A 21774-nucleotide genomic window follows, 5' to 3' on the forward strand; every position below is an offset into this window, starting at 1 on the left:
GCCCTACCCATGTTCACAGGATTCTCATGAAGATCAAACGAAATCACGGATATGAAAGCACTCTGTAAATCAAAACACGCAGTGTAAATACGTATGCATACAATTCATCATTGAGAAAATATGTAAATTGTCAGACAATTTACATATATATTAATAAATGTTAGCACTCTTCCCCCTACTTTACCTTCATCATTCTTACCACAAATTTCCAGCGTTTTGTGGGATGTACCATACCTCAGCATTCTGTGATTGTCCCTAATAATAAATAAAGGGACACCTCCGCCTCTTAGGTAAACAAGCTCCAGTCCAGTGATGGGTGGATTTTCATCCTACAGCAAGCTTTCCAACTCCTTTCAAGGATTGGTTCCCGTTTCTTTGGGGAACACGTTAGGAAATGCCAGAGTATGATATGGTGTGTGTACAGACACGTCAGGGAGGAGTGCGCAAGGGAGCAGGCATCACTGCCTCTGCACATACTGTTCCTTCTCTTTTTTTTTTTTTTTTTTTTTTTTTCTGTGGTACGCGGGCCTCTGACTGTTGTGGCCTCTCCCGTTTGCGGAGCACAGGCTCCGGACGTGCAGGCTCAGCGGCCATGGCTCACGGGCCCATCCGCTCTGCGGCATGTGGGATCTTCCTGGACCGGGGCACGAACCAGTGTCCCCTGCATCGGCAGGCGGACTCCCAACCACTGCGCCACCAGGGAAGCCCATGTTCCTTCTCTTTAAAATGTCTCCCTCTGCCTACCCTGACCCCGGGGGTCATCTTTTAAGCCCTACCTCAAATATCATGTTATTTCTGAAAACTTCTCTGCAGAGTTAAAGTAATCTTAACCTTTTTGTTTGTTTGTTTTTTAATGCTTAGCTCCTGATTCATGGTGGATGCTCTATAAATGTTTGTTGACATAAGGAGATTCTCACATGGCCCAGGTAGCTGTTCTGATATGTTCTGAGAAGCCCTCTGTTTTCAATGTCCCAGAAACTATCCTTAGGTCTATCAGAAGACATAGGGGGGCTTCCAGAGGAGTGCGTATTCCACCCGGGCAGCTCCGATCTATTGCTCACTTGGAAGTCACTGAGAGCAGACTTTGAAAGCAGTTTTTCCCAAAGTGTATTCTGAGAACTGTCCCCATCTCCCCACCCCCAGGAGCTCTTCATAAAAGGGTTTTGTGGTCAAATAAAGTTGTGAAATGCTGCAAATTATATGCCTTTCTTAGAGATCCACATTGCCCATTGGCACATTAAATGTTCTGAGAAGTCCTACAGAAAGGAAACCCATTTAATTTAGACCCGGGATCTCCCAACCTTTTTTAACCACAAACATATGGAATACACAGATACACGCACACACGCACACATACACACACTCTCTAGGAGCACACTAGGAAATGCTGTTTACAGAATATGCTGAATGATTAGGAGCTAACTACTCTTAACCTCACTGGTATGCATGGGGTAACCCACAAATCAAACATTGTTGTGTGGTTACGGCAAGGACATTAAATAACAAAATTTGGGGGTGCAAGGACAAAACCTACTAATTACAAAATAGATGCTGAGTATACTGAAATTTGGTGCCAAATTCAAAATTTTGGAGCCCAGCCCATCTCCCAGTTCTAGTGATGACAGCCCTAATGTTAACACCTGTCAGTCACTTTGATTACTGGTGGGTATTCTTACTACTTGGGAATATGATCTTCCTCTGTGCAGGCTGAAGGCACATGTGTTGCAATGGCTCGGACTCGCTTGGATGAGATTCCATGCCTGTCTTTGGCTAAATGTGGCACCAGGCAGAAAGGACAAAGTATGGTCAAGGCTATTTGTTATGGAACGTTTTTATCATGAAGTCAAGGCCATCACTTGGTTTCAGTCTTGCTCTAACTGGATCCCAAACAGACCAAATCAAGTAGTTTTCTCCCCCATTGTTTAAATAATGATCAGTTAAAGCAGCCCAGTTGATTATACCAGATTTATTGTTGCTTCTGTTCTCATGTGTACCATTTGACTGATTGGCTTGTGCTGATTGACAAGAAATCTGTGGACATGGCTCTTATCTCTTTCTGTTTTTATTTTGTTCGGATGTGCTTTTGGAGCCTTTGATCTTTTCAGGGCTTATGTTTTGCCGGTATAGAAGACCAGTTTCCTCAGAGATATTTGTGGTCTGTGTAGGCAGGGAAGCTAACCATCACGAGTAGGACGAGGCCCCAGTTTATTCCTCACCTCAATAAGAAATTGCTGGGCTTCCCTAGTGGCGCAGTGGTTGAGAGTCCGCCTGCCGATGCAGGGGACGCGGGTTCGTGCCCCGGTCCGGGAAGATCCCACATGCTGTGGAGCAGCTGGGCCCGTGAGCCATGGCCGTTAAGCCTGTGCATCCGGAGCCATGCTCTGCAACGGGAGAGGCCACAACAGTGAGAGGCCTGCGTACCGCAAAAAAAAAAAAAAAAGAAATTGCTAATGGAATGAGGAGTAGTTCGTAGCTAATGGAATGAGGAGTAGTTCGTAGCACTCTGGCTACTCCCACGGGCTGTAGTGGATTTCTAGGAGGTCAGGGAAAACGCGATGAAGAGTTGGATGATGATGCATATTAGCTCACTCGCAGGTGAAGGTGTTCTTTTGATTCCTTGGCAGCTGGAGTGATTGAAGTGTGTTGACAAAATTATCCAACTATTAATTTCTATAATCAAGTCACATATGGACCCTTATGCTTAAACGTAATGGACGCATAAAAACTGGAACCCAGATTTCTGGTTCCCTTGGTAGTAGTGGCTCAGTAGACACATGGTCTAGCCTTAAATTCATTTCTGTAAAGCACAGGGCATGGCGCTTCTGTTTTTTAGAGATGCAGAGCTTTAATAACAGACTTTTAGCGTTTTGGCGTCTTACACAGGGCTACAGCTGGTCCTCACACCATCCATTTTCATGCTATACTTATTGGCATCTCTCTTCTCAGTTTTGCCCATATTCAGGTTCTGTGCAGAGATTCACTGTTGCCTCAAGATCCCTGCCTAAGGGATAAGTATGGCCTTTAGGATTTGTGTTAGCTTTGTTGGGCCAGTCTTCAATTGGATGAATTTATTTTGTGTTTCTGTCTATATCTTTCTAGTACTAACTACTTGAACCAGGAATTTTAGGTCTCAGAATAACAAAAGAGGTTTAAGCTGATTCCAAGATTACCCATAGCCTTGGAAGCTAGAACAGGAGTTTTAAGAAATGTTTTGAACCAGAAGATGGTAGAATAGGAAAATGAGAGCATGAAGGATGTTTGAACTGCTGCTAAGTATTCCAGGAAAGACTTGCCCCTTCCATCTTGCTGTACTAAATAACTGGGTGCTGGAAGCACAAAGGTAATTGCAGAAAACACAGGAAGACAAGTTGGATCTAACCTTGGAAATGTTGAGTGCATTTCCCAAGGTGGATGTGACTTTATTTTGCTTGTGTAGCCGGTATTTCTCCATGCCCCCCACCTCTGCCCCCTTCGGCCACATCTGGTCTTACTTATACTCCCTGGCCTCCAGGTCTCCCAGAGGCAACCCCTCTCTCCTCCTAGTGTTGTGTCCTGTTAGTCAACCTTGGGCTCAGTCGAAAAGGCCACGTGGACATAAATTATGCCCCAAAAGGGAGGTCATTTATCATTGACCTTCGCTTGAGAAAACCAAGGCTGGAAAGGTAATGTTTGCATTACCAAAAGTTCCCCCTCCTCAACCTTCCACAGATTTGATTCCTGGAGACAGGATTTGAGACGATTGGCTTGAACATGAAGTAGAAAAGAGCAAAGAAGGGAAGCCAGGCTGGGCTCTTTGAAAGGAGGTAGTTTGCAAACTACCTTGCTATATGTAATATAGACTTCAAGATGTCTCACACTGAGGTAGATTTTATGCTTTAAAAGAAGGCTTAAGGGAATTTGCTGGTGGTCCAACGGTTAGGACTCGACGCTTTCACTGCGGTGGCCTGGGTTTGATCCCTGGTCAGGGAATTAAGATCCTGCAAGCCACACGGCACGGCCAAAAAAAAAAAAAAAAAAAGATGGAAGTGGCCAAACATCGAATATACTGTCGTTCTTCTGGAAAGAAAAGACCAAGTGTAGTCTGGTGATTGGTTATTTCTTCAGTAATTTATCATCTTAGAGTTTTATTCTTTTTTTTTTTTTGCGGTACGCGGGCCTCTCACTGTCGTGGCCTCTCCCGTTGCGGAGCACAGGCTCCGGACGCTCAAGCCCAGCGGCCATGGCTCACGGGCCCAGCCGCTCAGCGGCATGTGGGATCTTCCCGGACCGGGGCACGAACCCGTGTCCCCTGCATCGGCAGGTGGACTCTCAACCACTGCGCCACCAGGGAAGCCCGGAGTTTTATTCTTGATGAGATGCTCTTGGCTCTGAGCAGTGATTGAGCTGGGGCTTGGTCCTTTCACTCAAAAGCTTTGGCACAGTATTCCAGTCTCCCACACTGACTAGTCTATCAATATCCAACATTAGCATATGGAGAGAGCCCTAAACTGGGATTCCAAGACCTGAGTTCTCGTCTTCACTGTGTTCTCCACTAGCTATGTGTTATGGGGGCCAATCACATCTCTTCTCTGGAGCTCAGTTTTTGAGATAAGTACGTGACCTATAAGAGTACTTCTGGCTCCATGTTAACAGAGTATTTATCTTACAGTGTTGCTTCTGTTTAGATACTTTTCCCTAAGCTGCTACTCTTCTCAATGCCCTCCACCTCTCTATGCTCCTAGGATCTCCAACCTGGTATAGTAATCACCTTGGTGGATATGTTGTTTTCTAGGATGGTCCCTAAAGGTATTTGCACAGTTCTTATATTCAGATCTTTCTTGACACCTGTGATGACATGACCAAAGAATATTTTCAAACTTGTAATTTTGATTTGACCGCCTTTTCTTTCCAATGTGGATGATATGAGAAGCAGAGGGTGGAGGAATCACAAAACGAAGCAAGATGAAAGCCAGCCTGCTAACTGTCAAGTATTTAACAGTGCCATTATTAAGGTGTCTTCAACATAGTGGTGCTATTTTCAGTGCTGAAAAGAATTATTGACAATGGGAGAGGCTAGCATCAGAGCTATTTCTTGAGTAAACTGAGGAGGATCATTAAGTGGGGACTGATCCAGGGATGCAGGCTGTTCCGTTAGCAACCATTGAAGTAACTGGCCTCTTGTTCTTAGTTCTTTACTTTCATCTTTCTCATTATTGCCATTCCCTCAAAGTGGAAGAAAATGCGTTGTCTCCAAATATAGTTTTAAAAATAGCTTCATTGAGATATAACCTCCATACCATACAATTCACCCATTTTGTGTACAATTCAATGGCTTTTAGTATGTTCACAGAGTTGTGTATCCATCACCAGGATCAATTTTAGGAAATTTTCATCACCACGAAAAGAAACTCTGCACCCTTTAGACATCATGCTCCAATCCCCCAGTCCCCCCATTGCTAGGCAATCACTTATCTACTTTCTGTCTTTACAGATTTGCTCATTCTGGAATTTTAATGAATGAAATCATGCCATATGTGATCTATTGTGGCTGACTTCTTTATTTAGCATGTTTTCAAGGTTCATCATGTTGTAGCATAGCACTACTTCATTCCTCTTTATGGCTGAATAATATTACATTGTATGGATATACCACATTTTATTTATTTATTCATAACTTGATGGACATTTGGGTTGTTTCAACCTTTTGGCTATTATGAATAAAGCTGCTATGAACATTCATGTTCAGATTTTTATGTGGACATGTGTCTTCATTTATCTTGGGTAAATGCCTAAGAATAGTATTGCTGGGTTACATAGCATGTATATGTTTACATTGTAAGAAACTGCAAGACTATTTTCTAAAATGGCTGCACCATTTTACATCCCTACTAGCAATGTAGGAGGATTCCAGTTTCTTCACATCTTGCCGACACTTGTTATTGTGTATCTTTTTATCAGAGTCATTCTAGTGGGTATAAAATGGTATCTCATTGTGTTTTTTTTATTTGCATGTCCCTAATAACTAATGATATCAAATGTATTTTCACATGCTTATTGGATATTTGTGTATCTTCTTTGTTAAACTGTCTATTTAGATCTTTGCCATTTAAAAAATTGAATTGTCTGCTTATTATTGAGTTATAAGAGCTCTTTATATATTCTGGATACAAGTCTTTTATCACATACGTAATTTGCAAATATTTTCTCCCAGTCTGTAGTATGTGTTTCCATCTTTTTAATGGCTGTCTTAATTTTTCAAGAGCAATTTTTTTTCATTTTGGTGAAATCCAATGTATTAATTTTTGTGTATGGTATGAGGTAAGGGTCAAGGTTTTGCTTTTCTTCCTTCCTTCCTTTCTCTTTCTTTCTTTCTTCCTTCCCTCCCTCTCTCCCCCTCCCTTCCTCCCTCCCTCCCTCCCTCCCTCCTTCCTTCCTTTTTTTTGCAAATGTATATCTGATTTTTCCAGCACCATTTGTTGAAAAGATAAGACAGGTTTTTAAAAATTTGATTTTAATCTGAGAGTTAGAAATAGCAGTGGCCCATATATCCAGCGAGTACCTTGGCATCAAAAGTTAGCAGCCAAATTCTCTGAAGTTTTCTAGAACTTCCAAGAACTGTGGATGTTAACTAATGGCACAGAAGTTTCTCCTATATAGGTGCTCTGGAACAGTGACTCAATCCAAAGCTACAAGAGTGAGGTTGGCTAAGCCTCACTAAGTAGGAAAAAACTAGAGGACTCAAGAGAAGTGAAAAGTTCCTTGGCGGTGCCCCCCTTGCTCTAGACTCGTGATGTTCTCACCCCAGACCCATCCAAACCTGCTTGTTTCCATGTCCTATCCCTTCAGGGTAGTGTTAAGCAGGATTGGGGCAGAGGAGTAAGGAGATGCCAAGAATTGCTTGGGTTACTTTTTTTTTTGGTAAAAGCTTAATTGAGATATAATTCACATACCATATACTTCACCCATTCAAAGTGTATAATTCAATGATTTTTTAGTGTATTCATAGATATGTGCAGCCATTGCCATAGTCAATTTTTAAACATTTCATCATCTCTAAAAAAACTTACACCTTTTAGCTACCACTCTCCTATCCCCTATTTCCCATAGCCCTAAGCAACCACTAACCTACTTTCTGTATCAATAGATTTGCCTTTTCTGGGCATTTTATGCAGATGAATCGCACAATATATAGTCTTTTGTGACTGGTTTCTTTCACTTAGCGTAATGTTTCAAGGCTCATCCATGATGTAGCATGTATTTGGATTTCATTCCTTTCTATGGATGAATAACATTCCATTATATGGATATACCACATTTTATTTATCCATTCGTTGTTTGATGGACATTTGAGTTGTTTCCCTCTTTTGACTATTATTACTAATGCTGCTAAGAACATATGTGTAAGTTTTTGTGTGGACTTTTTTTTTTTTTTTTTTTGCGGTACGCGGGCCTCTCACTGTCGTGGCCTCTCCCGTTGCGGAGCACAGGCTCTGGACCCGCAGGCTCAGCGGCCATGGCTCACGGGACCAGCCGCTCCGTGGCACGTGGGATCCTCCCAGACCGGGGCACGAACCTGTGTCCCCCGCATTGGCAGGTGGACTCTCAACCACTGTGCCACCAGGGAAGCCCTGCACATATTTCTTTTTAACATCTTTATTGGACTATAATTGCTTTACAATGGTGTGTTAGTTTCTGCTGTAAAACAAAGTGAATCAGCTATACATAAGCATATATCCCCATATCTCTTCCCTCTTGCGTCTCCTTCCCACACTCCCTATTCCACCCTCCCTATCCCACCCCTCTAGGTGGACACAAAGCACTGAGCTGATCTCCCTGTGCCATGGGGCTGCTTCCCACTAGCTATCTGTTTTACATTTGGTAGTGTATATATGTCCATGCCACTCTCTCACTTCGTCCCAGGTTACCCTTCCCCCTCCCTGTGTCCTCAAGTCCATTCTGTACATCTGCATCTTTATTCCTGTCCTGCCCCTAGGTTCTTCATAACCATTTTTTTTAAGATTCCATATATATGTGTTAGCATACGGTATTTGTTTTTCTCTTTCTGACTTACTTCACTCTGTATGACAGTCTCTAGGTCCATCCACCTCACGACAATTAACTCAATTTCATTTCTTTTTATGGCTGAGTAATATTCCATTGTATATCTGTGCCACATCTTCTTTATCCATTCATCTATTGATGGACACTTAGGTTGCTTCCGTGTCCTGGCTATTGTAAATAGAGCTGCAGTGAACATTGGGGTACATGACTCTTTTTGAATTATGGTTTTCTCAGGGTATATGCCCAGTAGTGGGATTGCTGGGTCATAAGGTACTTCTATTTTTGGTTTTTTAAGGAGCCTCCATACTGTTCTCCATAGCGGCTGTATCAATTTACATTCCCACCAGCAGCGCAAGAAGATTCCCTTTTCTGCACACCCTCTCCAGCATTTATTGTTTGTAGATTTTTTGATGATGGCCATTCTGACTGGTGTGAGGTGATACCGCATTGTAGTCTTGATTTGCATTTCCCTAATGATTAATGATGTTGAGCATTCTTTCATGTGTTTGTTGGCAATCTGTATGTCTTCTTTGGAGAAATGTCTATTTAGGTCATCTGCCCATTTTTGGATTGGGTTGGTTGTTTCTTTGATACTGAGCTGCATGAGCTGCTCGTATATTTTGGAGATTAATCCTTTGTCAGTTGCTTCCTTTACAAATATTTTCTCCCATTCTGAGGGTTGTCTTTTTGGCTTGTTTATGGTTTCTTTTGCTGTGCAAAAGCTTTTAAGTTTCATTAGGTCCCATTGGTTTATTTTTGTTTTCATTTCCATTTCTCTAGGAGGTGGGTCAAAAAGGACCTTGCTGTGATTTATGTCATAGAGTGTTCTGCCTGTGTTTTCCTCTGAGAGTTTTCTAGTGTCTGGCCTTACATTTAGGTTTTTAATCCATTTTGAGTTTATTTTTGTGTATGGTGTTAGGGAGTGTTCTACTTTCTTTCTTTTACATGTAACTGTCCATTTTTCCAGCACCACTTATTGAAGAGGCTGTCTTTTCTCCATTGTGTAGTCTTGCCTCCTTTATCAAAGATAAAGTGACCGTATGTGTGTGGGTTTATCTCTGGGCTTTCTATCCTGTTCCATTGATCTATCTTTCTGTTTTTGTGCCAGTACCATACTGTGTTGATTACTGTAGCCTTGTAGTATAGTCTGAAGTAAGGGAGCCTAATTCCTCCAGTTCCGTTTTTCGTTCTCAAGATTGCTTTGGCTATTTGGGGTCTTTTGTGTTTCCATACAAATTGTGAAATTTTTTGTCTAGTTCTGTGAAAAATGCCAGTGGTAGTTGGATAGGGATTGCATTGAATCTGCAGATTGCTTTGGGTGGTATAGTCATTTTCCCAATGTTGATTCTTGCAATCCAAGAACATGGTATATCTCTCCATCTGTTTGTATCATCTTTAATTTCTTTCATCAGTGTCTTATAGTTTTCTGCATACACGTCTTTTGTCTCCTTAGGTAGGTTTATTCCTAGGTATTTTATTCTTTTTGTTGCAATGGTAAATGGGAGTGTTTTCTTAATTTCTCTTTCAGATTTTTTCATCATTAGTGTATAGGAATGCAAGGGATTTCTGTGCATTAATTTTGTATCCTGCTACTTTACCAAATTCGTTGATTAACTCTAGTAGTTTTCTGGTAGCATCTTTAGGATTCTCTATGTATAGTATCATGTCATCTGCAAACAGTGACAGCTTTACTTCTTTTCGATTTGGATTCCTTTTATTTCTTTTTCTTCTCTGATTACTGTGGCTAAAACTTCCAAAACCATGTTGAATAATAGTGGTGCGAGTGGGCAACCTTGTGTTGTGCCTGATCTTAGTGGAAAGGGTTTCAGTTTTTCACCATTGAGAACGATGTTGGCTGTGGGTTTGTCATATATGGCCTTTATTATGTTGAGGTAAGTTCCCTCTATGCATACTTTCTGGGGAGTTTTTATCATAAATGGGTGTTGAATTTTGTCGAAAGCTTTCTCTGCATCTATTGAGATTATCATATGGTTTTTCTCCTTCAATTTGTTAATATGGTGTATCACATTGATTGATTTGTGTATATTGCAGAATCCTTGCATTCCTGGAATAAACTCCACTTGATCATGGTGTATGATCCTTTTAATGTGCTGTTGGATTCTGTTTGCTAGTATTTTGTTGAGGATATTTGCATCTATGTTCATCAGTGATATTGGTCTGTAGTTTTTGTTTTGTGTGACATCGTTGTCTGGTTTTGGTATTAGGGTGCTGGTGGCCTTGCAGAATGAGTTTGGGAGTCTTCCTCCCTCTGCTGTATTTTGGAAGAGTTTGAGAAGGATAGATGTTAGCTCTTTTCTAACTGTTTGATAGAATTCACCTGTGAAACCATCTGGTCCTGGACTTTTGTTTTTTGGAAGATTTTTAATCACAGTTTCAGTTTCAGTGCTTGTGACTGGTCTGTTTATATTTTCTGTTTCTTCCTGATTCAGTCTCACGAGATTGTGCTTTTCTAAGAATTTGTCCATTTCCTCCAGGTTGTCCATTTTATTGGCATATAGTTGCTTATAGTAATCTCTCATGATCCTTTGTATTTCTGCATTGTCAGTTGTTACTACTTTTTCATTTCTAATTCTATTGATTTGAGTCTTCTCCCTTTTTTTCTTGATGAGTCTGGCTAGTGGTTTATCAATTTTGTTTATCTTCTCAAAGAACCAGCTTTTAGTTTTATTGATCTTAGCTATTTCCGTCATTTCTTTTTCATTTATTTCTGATCTGAGCTTTATGATTTCTTTCCTTCTGCTAACTTTGGAGTTTTTTTGTTCTTTTTCTAATTGCTTTAGGTGTAAGGTTAGGTTGTTTATTTGAGATGTTTCTTGAGGTAGGATTGTATTGCCATAAACTTCCCTTTTAGAACTACTTTTGCTGCATCCCATAGTTTTTGGGTTGTCATGTTTTCATTGTCATTTTTTTCTAGGTATGTTTTTTATTTCCTCTTTGATTTCTTCAGTGCTCTCTTGGTTGTTTAGTAGTGTATTGTTTAGCCTCCATGTGTTTGTATTTTTTACAGATTTTTTCCTGTAATTGGTATCTAGTCTCATAGCGTTGTGGTCGGAAAAGATACTTGATACAACTTCAAATTTCTTAAATTTACCAAGGCTTGATTTGTGACCCAAGGTATGATCTATCCTGGAGAACATTCCATGAGCAGTTGAGAAGAAAGTGTACTCTGTTGTTTTTGGATGGAATGCCCTTTAAGTATCAATTAAGTCCACCTTGTTTAATGTATCATTTAAAGCTTGTGTTTCTTTATTTATTTTCATTTGGATGATCTGTCCATTGGCGAAAGAGTAGTGTTAAAGTCCCCTACTATGATTGTGTTAATGTCAATTTCCCCTTTTATGGCTTTTAGCATTTGCCTTATGTACTGAGGTGTTCGTATGTTGGGTGCATAAGTATTTATAATTTTTATATCTTCTTCTTGGATTGATCCCTTGATCATTATGTAGTGTCCTTCTTTGTCTCTTGTAATAGTCTTTATTTTAAAGTCTATTTTTTCTGATATGAGAAATGCTAAGCCAGCTTTCTTTTGATTTCCATTTGCATGGAATATCTTTTTCCACCCCTCATTTTCAGTCTGTATGTGTCCCGAGGTCTGAAGTGGGTCTCTTGTAGACAGCATATATACGGGTTTTGTTTTTGTATGCATTCAGCCAGTGTGAGTCTTTTGGTTGGGGCATTTATTACATTTAAGGTAATTATCGATATGTGTGTTCCTATTACCATTTTCTTAATTGTTTTTGGTTTGTTATTGTAGGTGTTTTCCTTCTCTTGTGTTTCCTGCCTAGAGAAGTTCCTTTAACATTTGTTGTAAAGCTGGTTTGGTGGTGCTGAATGCTCTGAGCTTTTGCTTGTCTGTAAAGCAATTTTAATTTCTCCGTCAAATCTGAATGAGATCCTTGCTGGGTAGAGTAATCTTGGTTGTAGGTTTTTCTCTTTCATCACTTTTAATGTGTCCTGCCAGTCCATTCTGGCTTGCAGAGTTTCTGCTGAAAGATCAGCTGTTAACCTTATGGGGATTCCCTTGTATGTTATTTGTTACTTTTCCCTTGCTGCTTTTAATATTTTTTTCTTTGTATTTAATTTTTGATAGTTTGATTAATATGTGTCTTGGCATGTTTCTCCTTGGATTTATCCTGTATGGGACTCTCTCTGTGCTTCCTGGACTTGATTGACTATTTCCTTTCCCATATTAGGGAAGTTTTCAACTATAATATCTTCAAATATTTTCTCAGTCCTTTTTTTTTTCGCTCTTCTTCTGGGACTCCTATAATTCGAATGTTGGTGCATTTAATGTTGTCCCGGAGGTCTCTGAGACTGTCCTCAATTATTTTCACTCTTTTTTCTTTATTCTGCCCTGTGGTAGTTATTTCCACTAGTTTATCTTCCAGGTCACTTATCCATTCTTCTGCCTGAGTTATTCTGTTATTGATTCCTTCTAGAGAATTTTAAATTTCATTTATTGTGTTGTTCCTCATTGTTTGTTTGCTCTTTACTTCTTCTAGGTGCTTGTTAAACGTTTATTGTATTTTCTCCATTCTGTTTCCAAGATTTTGGATCATCTTTACTATCATTTACTCTGAATTCTTTTTCAGGTAGACTGCCTATTTCCTTCTTCATTTGTTTGGTCTGGTGGGTTTTTTACCTTGCTCCTTCATCTGCTGTGTATTTCTCTGTCTTCTCATTTTGGTTAACTTACTGTGTTTGGGGTCTCCTTTCTGCAGGCTGCAGGTTCGTAGTTCCCATTTTTTTTGGTATCTGCCCCAAGTGGGTGAGGTTGGCTCAGTGGGTTGTGTAGGCTTCCTGGTGGAGGGGACTGGTGCCTGTGTTCTGTTGGATGAGGCTGGATCTTGTCTTTCTGGTGGGCAGGACCGTGTCTGGTGGTGTGTTTTGGGCTGTCTGTGACCTTATTATGATTTTAGGCAGCCTCTCTGCTAATGGGTGGGGTTGTGTTCCTGTCTTGCTAGTTGTTTGGCATAGGGTGTCCAGCACTTTAGGTTGCTGGTCATTGAGTGAAGCTGGGTCTTAGCGCTGAGATTGAGATCTCTGAGAGAGCTTTCACCGTTTTATATTACATGGGGCTGGGAGGTCTCTGGTGGTCCAGTGTCCTGAACTCGGCTCTCCCACCTCAGTGGATCAGGCCTGACACCAGGCCAGAGCACCAAGACCCTGTCAGCCACACAGCTCAGAAGAAAAGAGAGAGAAAGAAAGAAAGAAAGAGAGAGAGACAGAGAGAGAGAGAGACAGAGAGAGAGAGACAGAGAGAGAGAGGAAGAAAGGAAGATAGAAAGAAAGTTATTAAAATTAAAAATATATTATTAAAAATAAAAACATTAAAAAGTAATAAATAAAAGAAAGAAAGAAGAGAGCAACCAAAAGAAAATACAAATCCACAAATGTTAACAAGAGCTAAAAACTATAGTTAAAAAAACAAACAACAAAAAAAAGGACATACAGAACCCTAGGACAAATGGTAAAAGCAAAGCTATACTGAAAAAACCACACAAAGAAGCATACACATACACATTCACAAAAGGAGAAAAAGGAAAAAAATATATATATAAAAAGAAAAAAAAGGAAGTGAGCAACCAAATCAATAAACAAATCTACCAATGATAATAAGCTCTACATACTAAAGTAAGATAAACATAAAGCCAGAAACGGATTAGATGTAGAAAGCAAACCCCGAGTCTACATTTGCACCCAAAATCTACCGCCTCAATTTTGGGATGATTCGTTGTCTATTCAGGTATTCCACAGATGCAGGGTACATCAAGTTGATTGTGGAGATTTAATCCGATGCTCCTGAGGCTGCTGGGAGAGATTTCCCTTTCTCTTCTTTGTTCGCACAGCTCCCGGGGCTCAGCTTTGGATTCGGTTCTGCCTCTGCGTGTAGGTCGCCTGAGGGCGTCTGTTTCCTGCCCAGACAGGACGGGGTTAAAGGAGCCGCTGATTCGGGGGCTCTGGCTCACTCAGGCCGGGGGCGGGGGAGGGAGGGGTATGGAATGCGGGGCGAGCCTGCGGCGGCAGAGGCCAGCGTGACATTGCAACAGCCTGAAGTGAACCGTGTGTTCTCCCAGGGAAGTTGTCCCTGGATCACGGGACCCTGGCAGTGGCGGGCTGCACAGGCTCCCAGGAGGGGAGGTGTGGATAGTGACCTGTGCTTGCACACACGCTTCTTGGTGCCTGCAGCAGCAGCCTTAGCGTCTCATGCCCGTCTCTGGGGTCTGCGCTGATAGCCGTGGCTCGCGCCTGTCTCTGGAGCTCGTTTAGGTGGTGCTCTGAATCCCCTCTCCTCGCACACCCCGAAACAATGGTCTCTTGCCTCTTCGGCAGCTCCAGACTTTTTCCTGGACTCCATCCCGGCTAGCTGTGGTGCACTAGCCCCTTCAGGCTGTGTTCACGCAGCCAACCCCAGTCCTCTCCCTGGGATCTGACCTCCGAAGCTGGAGCCTCAGCTCCCAGCCCCCGCCTGCCCAGGCGGGTGAGCAGACGAGCCTCTCGGGCTGGTGAGTGCAGGTCGGCACCGATCCTCTGTGCAGGAATCTCTCCACTTTGCCCTCCGCACCCCAGTTGCTGCACTCTCCTCCGTGGCTCCAAAGCTTCCCCCCCGCCACCCCCTGTCTCCACCAGTGAAGGGGCTTCTAGCGTGTGGAAACCTTTCCTCCTTCACAGCCCCCTCCCAGAGGTGCAGGTCCTGTCCCTATTCTTTGTCTCTGGTTTTTCTTTTTTCTTTTGCCCTACCCAGGTACGTGGGGAGTTCCTTGCCTTTTGGGAGGTCTGAGGTCTTCTGCCGGCATTCAGTAGGTGTTCTGTAAGAGTTGTTCCACGTGTAGATGTATTTCTGACGTATTTGTTGGGAGGAAAGTGATCTCCACGTCTTACTCCTCCACCATCTTCAAGCTATCTCCCCAAAGCTTCTTATCTTTAAAACCAGACCCCCAGTCCATCTATTAGAGAGCATCTGTTTTTTCTAGATTTACAATACTTTTATTCTTGATACCACAGACTCTACCCTTTCCAGGACTTGTGATATTAGCTCCTGAGGAAAAATAAACAACCAGCTTGGGTATAGGGAGACACCGTAGTTCTGTATTATTAGCTCAGTGGTCTTTATCCAGGGCAGTGTTGCACCCCCCAGGAGGCATTTGGCAATATCTAGAGACATTGTTGGTTGTCATAAATGAGGGTGGGGTGCTACTGACGTCTAGTTGGTAGAGGCCGGGGATGCTGCTAAACATCCTACAATGCACAGAACAGTTTCCTACAACAAAGAATTGTCTGACCCAAAATGTCAGTAGGGCTAATGGTCGAGAACCTGTGTTACAGGATAAAGTGCAAGGCAGACATGACGGAAGATGAATCTGAGAGGAAGTCAAGGGCAGGATTCGGGAATAACCTTGTAAACTATGTTAAGGAGCTTGGATGTTATCCTATAGGGATAGAAACCCCTGAAGGATTTTAAGCAGAGGAATAACATGATCGGATTTGCAGTTTGGGTTAGTCACTCTGTTGTTCTGGATTTGAGGAAGATGAAACCAGTAGGGAGACCAGGTAGGAGGCTGTGTGGTAGTACAGGAAAGAAAATAGAAGGATCTAAACCCAGGCAGTGGTAGTAGACATAGAATTTGAGGGTGTGTTATTTTTCTACTGCTGTGTAATAAATTACTACAAATGTAGCCATTTAGAGCACCAGCCATTTATTATCTCACAGTTCTGTAGGTCAGAGTTAAAGCAGACTTGACTGGGTTCTCTGTTTAGGGTCTCTCACAAGGCTAACGTCACGGTGTCAGATGGGCTGAGCTTTTATTGGGAGGCTCTGAGGATGAATCTTGGTCCAAGCTCATCTAGGTTTTTTCGGCAGAATTCAGTTCCTTGACCTGTAGGTCTGAGGTCCCCATTTCCTTGCTGATGGTTAGCTGGGAGCCATTTTCAGCTTCTAGAGGCTACCAACACTCTTGGCTGTCTCTATCTTCAAGCCATCAAAGGTACATCAAATCCTTCTCATGCTCAGAATCTCTCTAATTTCCCCTTCTGCCACCAGTCAGAGCAAACTCTCTGCTTTTAAAGGGCTCATGTGATCAGATTGCTCCTACCTGGATAATCTCCCCCTTGACTAACCGGAAGTCAACTGATTTTTAGCCCTGCTTACGTCTGAAATGTCCCCTTTTGCCATGTAACATAATGTAATCATAGAAATAACATATCATATTCACAGGTTCCTACCATACTCAAGGGGAGGAGATTATACAAGGGCAAGGATCATTCTTAGAATTTTGCCTACCATAGGTGAGGGAGTCAGGTGACTCTGAGGTTTATGGCTGAGATGTACAGGTGGATAGAACCATTCAGTAGAGTAGGGAAATCCAGGGCAAGAAGCAGAGCTTAGATATATTGAACTTGGGATGCCTTGTTACATCTAAGTGGAGTCTCCAAGATGTAGTGGTATATATGGGTCTGGAATCAGGAGAGAGTTCTAGGTTGGAGATACAGATTTTGGAATAACCTGCAAACAGCTGTGGTTAAAATCAGGCAAGTAGATGAGCTCACCAAGGGTTCATGTGAGAAGTTGTTCCAGGAAAAGACCATGGGGGAGATTTGCATTAAGGGCATATGGGTAGGAGGAGCCCAGGAATTGTTAAAGAGAACTGTGGATAACTAGATGATGTGTCCAGAGAGGCTGAGAGAATAGTTTTGAGACAGGAGTGTGCAGCTGCGTCAAATGTGACAGAAAATATCTGTTTCAAATGGTGATTTAGGTTATTAAAACAGTCCAATCCAGGTAATTTGAGCAGTCACTATTGCTGGAAACAGGAGGCAAAATTTTCCAATCAATCAGAGGGCAGGGGCTGACTCAGGAAGGCCCTCAGAGATACCTAGGCAGATGGAGTCATGAGTGGGTCAGGCTATGGGATTTGATGTTTTCTGGCAGTTCCCCATGCTCCAGATCTATCATAACTTGCCTGTGCAGCGTTTCATTTTCCTAAGGCTTTACTCTCTGCCAGCTCCTGTGTTATATGTGGTTACCAAAATGCCCTTCTGATATAGCCTATGTCATGTATGCATTTTAATATACAGAGCTAGCCCTTTGTCCAGTGTGCTCTGTCCTACCTTATAACTTAAAGCGTTATTCCCGGATAAGTCAGACCCTTTTTGATCTGATTTTTTCAGAGCCTTCATCTTAGATCACGGATTCAGTTGGTAAGGCTCTAACAAATCAATCTTCTCTATAATGTTAGCTCCTATCAGTTTAGAGCACATTTCCCAAATTGTGTTATATGTAATACTAGTCTGAACAAATGTTCTTTGATCAAATAAGTTTAGTAACGTTGCATAGTATATTCCCTTCTTGGAAGAAGACTCCTATAAGCCCTCTGTAGAAAAACCTACTTGATTTTGCTTAGCCCAGTGTTCCCCAAACTTGTTTGAACACCAAACCTATTTTTTTTAAAAAAAACAAACCATGACCATATGGTAGAAAGCACTTTGGGCGTCATTGGCCTCTGCCTCGGGTATTTGTTTGCATTTTAATTAGAGAAGCTTGAAAAGAAAAAAGCCTTCAGGGCCCAAAGGAATAACTAAATGGAAAGAAAACAGGCACCATTACATTTTGACAGGGGTGATAAACTGGGGCATGAGGGCCTTTGTAGATAGAGTATCCACAGTCACCACAAAGGGAACACCTTTTTACCCATGTTCAGGGTAGGGCTTGAGAGCACTTATCTCTGATATAGATTCTAGAGGGAAAAGAAGAAATTGACCAAAAGGAGAGATTTGTCTAGATGTTTCAAGAGTCCCCCAAAGTTGTAAGAGATTAGGAGAATCCTTTTGGTCACAGGCGTTCAAGTTCGGCTTCTCTAACCATAGTGATAAAGAGGCAGCAACATCAATTCCATTGCCAGGTTTAGAACCTTCACAGTAGATTTAGTCCTATATAAACCAGCACTCCTTCCACGGCTCCATGCTGCAGAGGCTCACTGGAGGAATCAGAGACAGGTTTACTAATTAGACTTAACTGCCGTAAGTAGCGCTTGCCATTTATGTAGGCTGTACACTTTCTGTTGTACCAAGTCCGTGCTTCTCCAGCTGGTAACAATTTGGCGGACCCTAGGGGTTTGAATGGCTCACCCAGCACGATAATATCCTTTAAAAGAGGTTTTGGGCCAGAGACCAGTACCTCCTGAAGTCTCTTTATGTCTGCATATGCATGTCTGTGCCCCTGTTTCTTTTAAGTACTGGCTGTCTCAACTGATGAAGTCGTATATAAATATTTATATGTTAGGACATTTCTGGTCTTACTCACCAGAGACATTACAGCCTTGATAAAAAGCTTCCCTCTGGCAGTCTTTGCCGCCACAGTTTATTTAATATGGCCGTTGATAGGTGAACTTCCTCTCGCTGTTTGCAAAGAGGATGGGGCCTTGCCTTGCTTGGAGTTTCAAGTGTTTGGCTTGTCGCCTGCTGGGAATTGTTGTTTGTGCTTTTCCAGGGGCTCCTCTGATTAAAAGAAGTGTGGGTTCTCCAGTAGGCTATCCTACCCTTTAGATTTCAGATCTTCAGTGATAGTTGATATACTTACAGAAGCATTATGACTTTTGTGGGCCCTAGGCAACTTTTGCCTCTGCGGACCCCTTCCTCCACTTGAAAAATAATTGCCACGTATTGGTATGAATATATTAATATTACATATTTAAACATTTTCTATAATCTAAAAGTTCTTTTTTTTCTGGTTTTACAAGAAATTAAATAATGTTCAGCGATCCATAAAAATATGATGGGCCCTAGGCGCTGCGTCTTCTGTACCTAATGGATAATCAGCCCTAGATATAATGGGCTCTTTCCTGGGCTGGCACTGTGAGCTCACCTCAGTGAGCTACGCAGTGAATGAGAATGCTATGACTGAGGAGGATTCAGTCCAAGAGAGCAGTAGCTTCTTAGACCTCCCAACTAATAATTGAGAGGGACCAAGTAGGACCCTTCTCCTAGTTCAGTTCTAACGTATTTTACCCACTGTACAAAGCATGATAAAACGCTGTCCGTAGTTAGCATTTTCTCTGGCTTGGTAAACTGATTGTTGGGAATAAGAATCTGCCTCCTCAGCATCTTCAAGGAGAGACTTCTGGGACTGATGAATGGCATCATTCGTTTCCAGGCTGGAACTGCTTCTGTCATTTAGCCTGCAGCACTGCAGAAGGCAGCTGAGTGAAAGGGGGCGTGGAAATTGATTAACAGTGAGATAGATTACTGCAGCTCATCCAGAGAAAACAGGGTTGGGGCTGGCTTTAATCCATGTTAATTTTTCTTTTAATCTTAATTTTTTTGGCCGGCCCACGGGATGTGGGATCTTAGTTCCCCGACCAGGGATGGACCCCACACCCCTGGCAGTGGAAGCGTGGAGTCTTAACCACTGGACCGCCAGGGAATCCCCCATGTCTATTTTTAGTGGTAGTCAATATAGACACCTCTATCTCAACTCCAACCAGAATCTTCCTTAGCAACAGCCACCCCAACCTGGAATGAGGTTTTGCATGCTACCACTGCCGTTACGTTGGGTGCTGAAGAGTTTGTTTGCCAAAGGTTTACCAATAAGCCCCATCTGGAAATTGATGGTGGCTGGAATTGGGTAGAACTGATGTAGAAGATGAGAGCTTAGAAGGGTCCCCCCTCCATAGGGTTTACTTTACATAGCCACCCTTGCTTTCAGATTTTCCTCCAACTGGGACTAGGGCTAGGACTCAGACTCTAGAGGAAACAGCTGTTACTGAGCACGCTAAAAACCTCCTAGCCCCCCACTTAGCTTAACAGTCCTGGCTCTGGCTCAGTTCACTGAGTGGTATGGAGTTTGGCTACTCCACAGGGACCTTGCTGAGACCTTGAGTTCAGATTGAGCAATCTCTCTCCCTCCCTTCTTGTAAAGCAAAAATTCTGTTTAAATCAATATGTTTCCATCCCCCCAGCTGAATGTGGCTTTCAAGGCTGACAGCATCTGCTCCATACTGCCCTTGCCCTTGTCAAGTCCTGGACTGAAGTAGAACAGAATGGCGTGGGGTAGCTGGGTTTGTGTATGTAACACATACAGCATAAATGCAAAGATACAGACCCTGGAAATCTTCACACAAAAGGCAGAGCTAGTGGGGATACAAAGCAAGAATAATCAGAGTGAAATATAATTAGAAAGAATTAAGGTTGATCAGAGTTTGCAGCCTCTAGGAAACTTTCCTTTGGAATACAAAAGAGAACTTGATTTTCCATTACTCACAATACAATAGCTCAAGGGTCTGCAAACTATAGGTTTAAAAGTAAAAAGGAAGGAAAATATGCAACAGAGACCGGTTGGGATCATAAAGCCCAGTATATTTATTATATGGCCTATGTTAGCCAGGGTTCTTCAGAGAAACAGAACCAATATGATATATATATGCATATATATATGCATATATATACACATGCATATATATGCATGCATATGCGTATATATGCATATATACACATATGCATATATATGTGTATATATATGTATGTATATATAAAGAGATTTGTTTTAAGGAATTGGTCCAGGTGATTGTGGGACCTGGAAAGTCTGAAATGTGCAGGGCAGGCTAGCAGGCAGGAGACCCAGTGAAGAGTTGATGTTTCAATTTGGAATCTGAAGGTATGGCCCTTTACAGACAATGTTTGCTAACCCATGAACTAGAGGAAGGAATAATGGAAAAGAGCCTTGGGCAAGGGACCCCGAGACTTTTGCTCTGCAATTAAAAAGCTGGGTAATCTAGAATAAGCCACTGCTCCTCACTGGATCTCAGTTTCTATTTTGTAGAATAGATTGCCCCAAAAGTTCCCTCCACAAAAGCAAACATTCTATGCACTTTAGTCTTTTCTATACTTAAAATTCTATGATTACATAACTCAAATCTGGAAGATCCCAGATAGGCAAGCTTAAGCTGCTTCCTGTTGATGTCTAGAAATTATTCCACACAGGCAAGAATCTCAGATATCAGTAAATTTTAATTACCTATAACATACAGAATAAACAAAGTGCCCAATCTTTCCAATTTTATTGGTGGTTTTCTTAATAGTCGATTCTGTTAAGGATAACTGACTGTGACAGTCCTCTATAATCATTAAATAAGAGACACATCTATTATTTGTAGTGTATAAGGCACTTTGGGGTACTCTATGCAAGCACTAGAAAACAGAGTATCTAGTCTTGAGGTGCTTATAATCTAGTTAGGAAGACATGCTCCATACCTAGAATAAAGTCTTAAATCTTGTAGAATAAAACGCAAACAACTGTTGGGGGGGAGGGAGATGCAAGAGGGAGGGGATATGGGGATATATGTATACATATAGCTGATTCACTTTGTGATACAGCAGAAACTAACACGCCATTGTAAAGCAACTATAGTCCAATAAAGATGTTAAAAAAAAAAAAACAACTGTTGGGGCCATGGGCATTGTCTTGTTCACAGACATATTCTCAGGACCTAGAACAGTGGTATATGCTCAGTAAATATGTTGAATGAACGAAAGAGTGGAGGATGACTTAGTGAGTAGCAAGTACTGAAGGAAAGTGTGCACGCTTAGATGAGGGCCTGGTGGAAGCAAATTTGGGAAGGCCTTCTAATGGAGGAGAGGGTATAGTGAACTCAGAAGAGGAAGCCAGGGCTTCCCTGGTGGCGCAGTGGTTGAGAGTCCGCCTGCCGATGCAGGGGACAC

The sequence above is a fragment of the Delphinapterus leucas genome, chromosome X, assembly GCF_059928025.1.
Source record: "Delphinapterus leucas isolate spDelLeu-1000000601 "Yukka" chromosome X, BTC_Dleu_Yukka2, whole genome shotgun sequence".
NCBI lineage: Eukaryota > Metazoa > Chordata > Mammalia > Artiodactyla > Monodontidae > Delphinapterus > Delphinapterus leucas.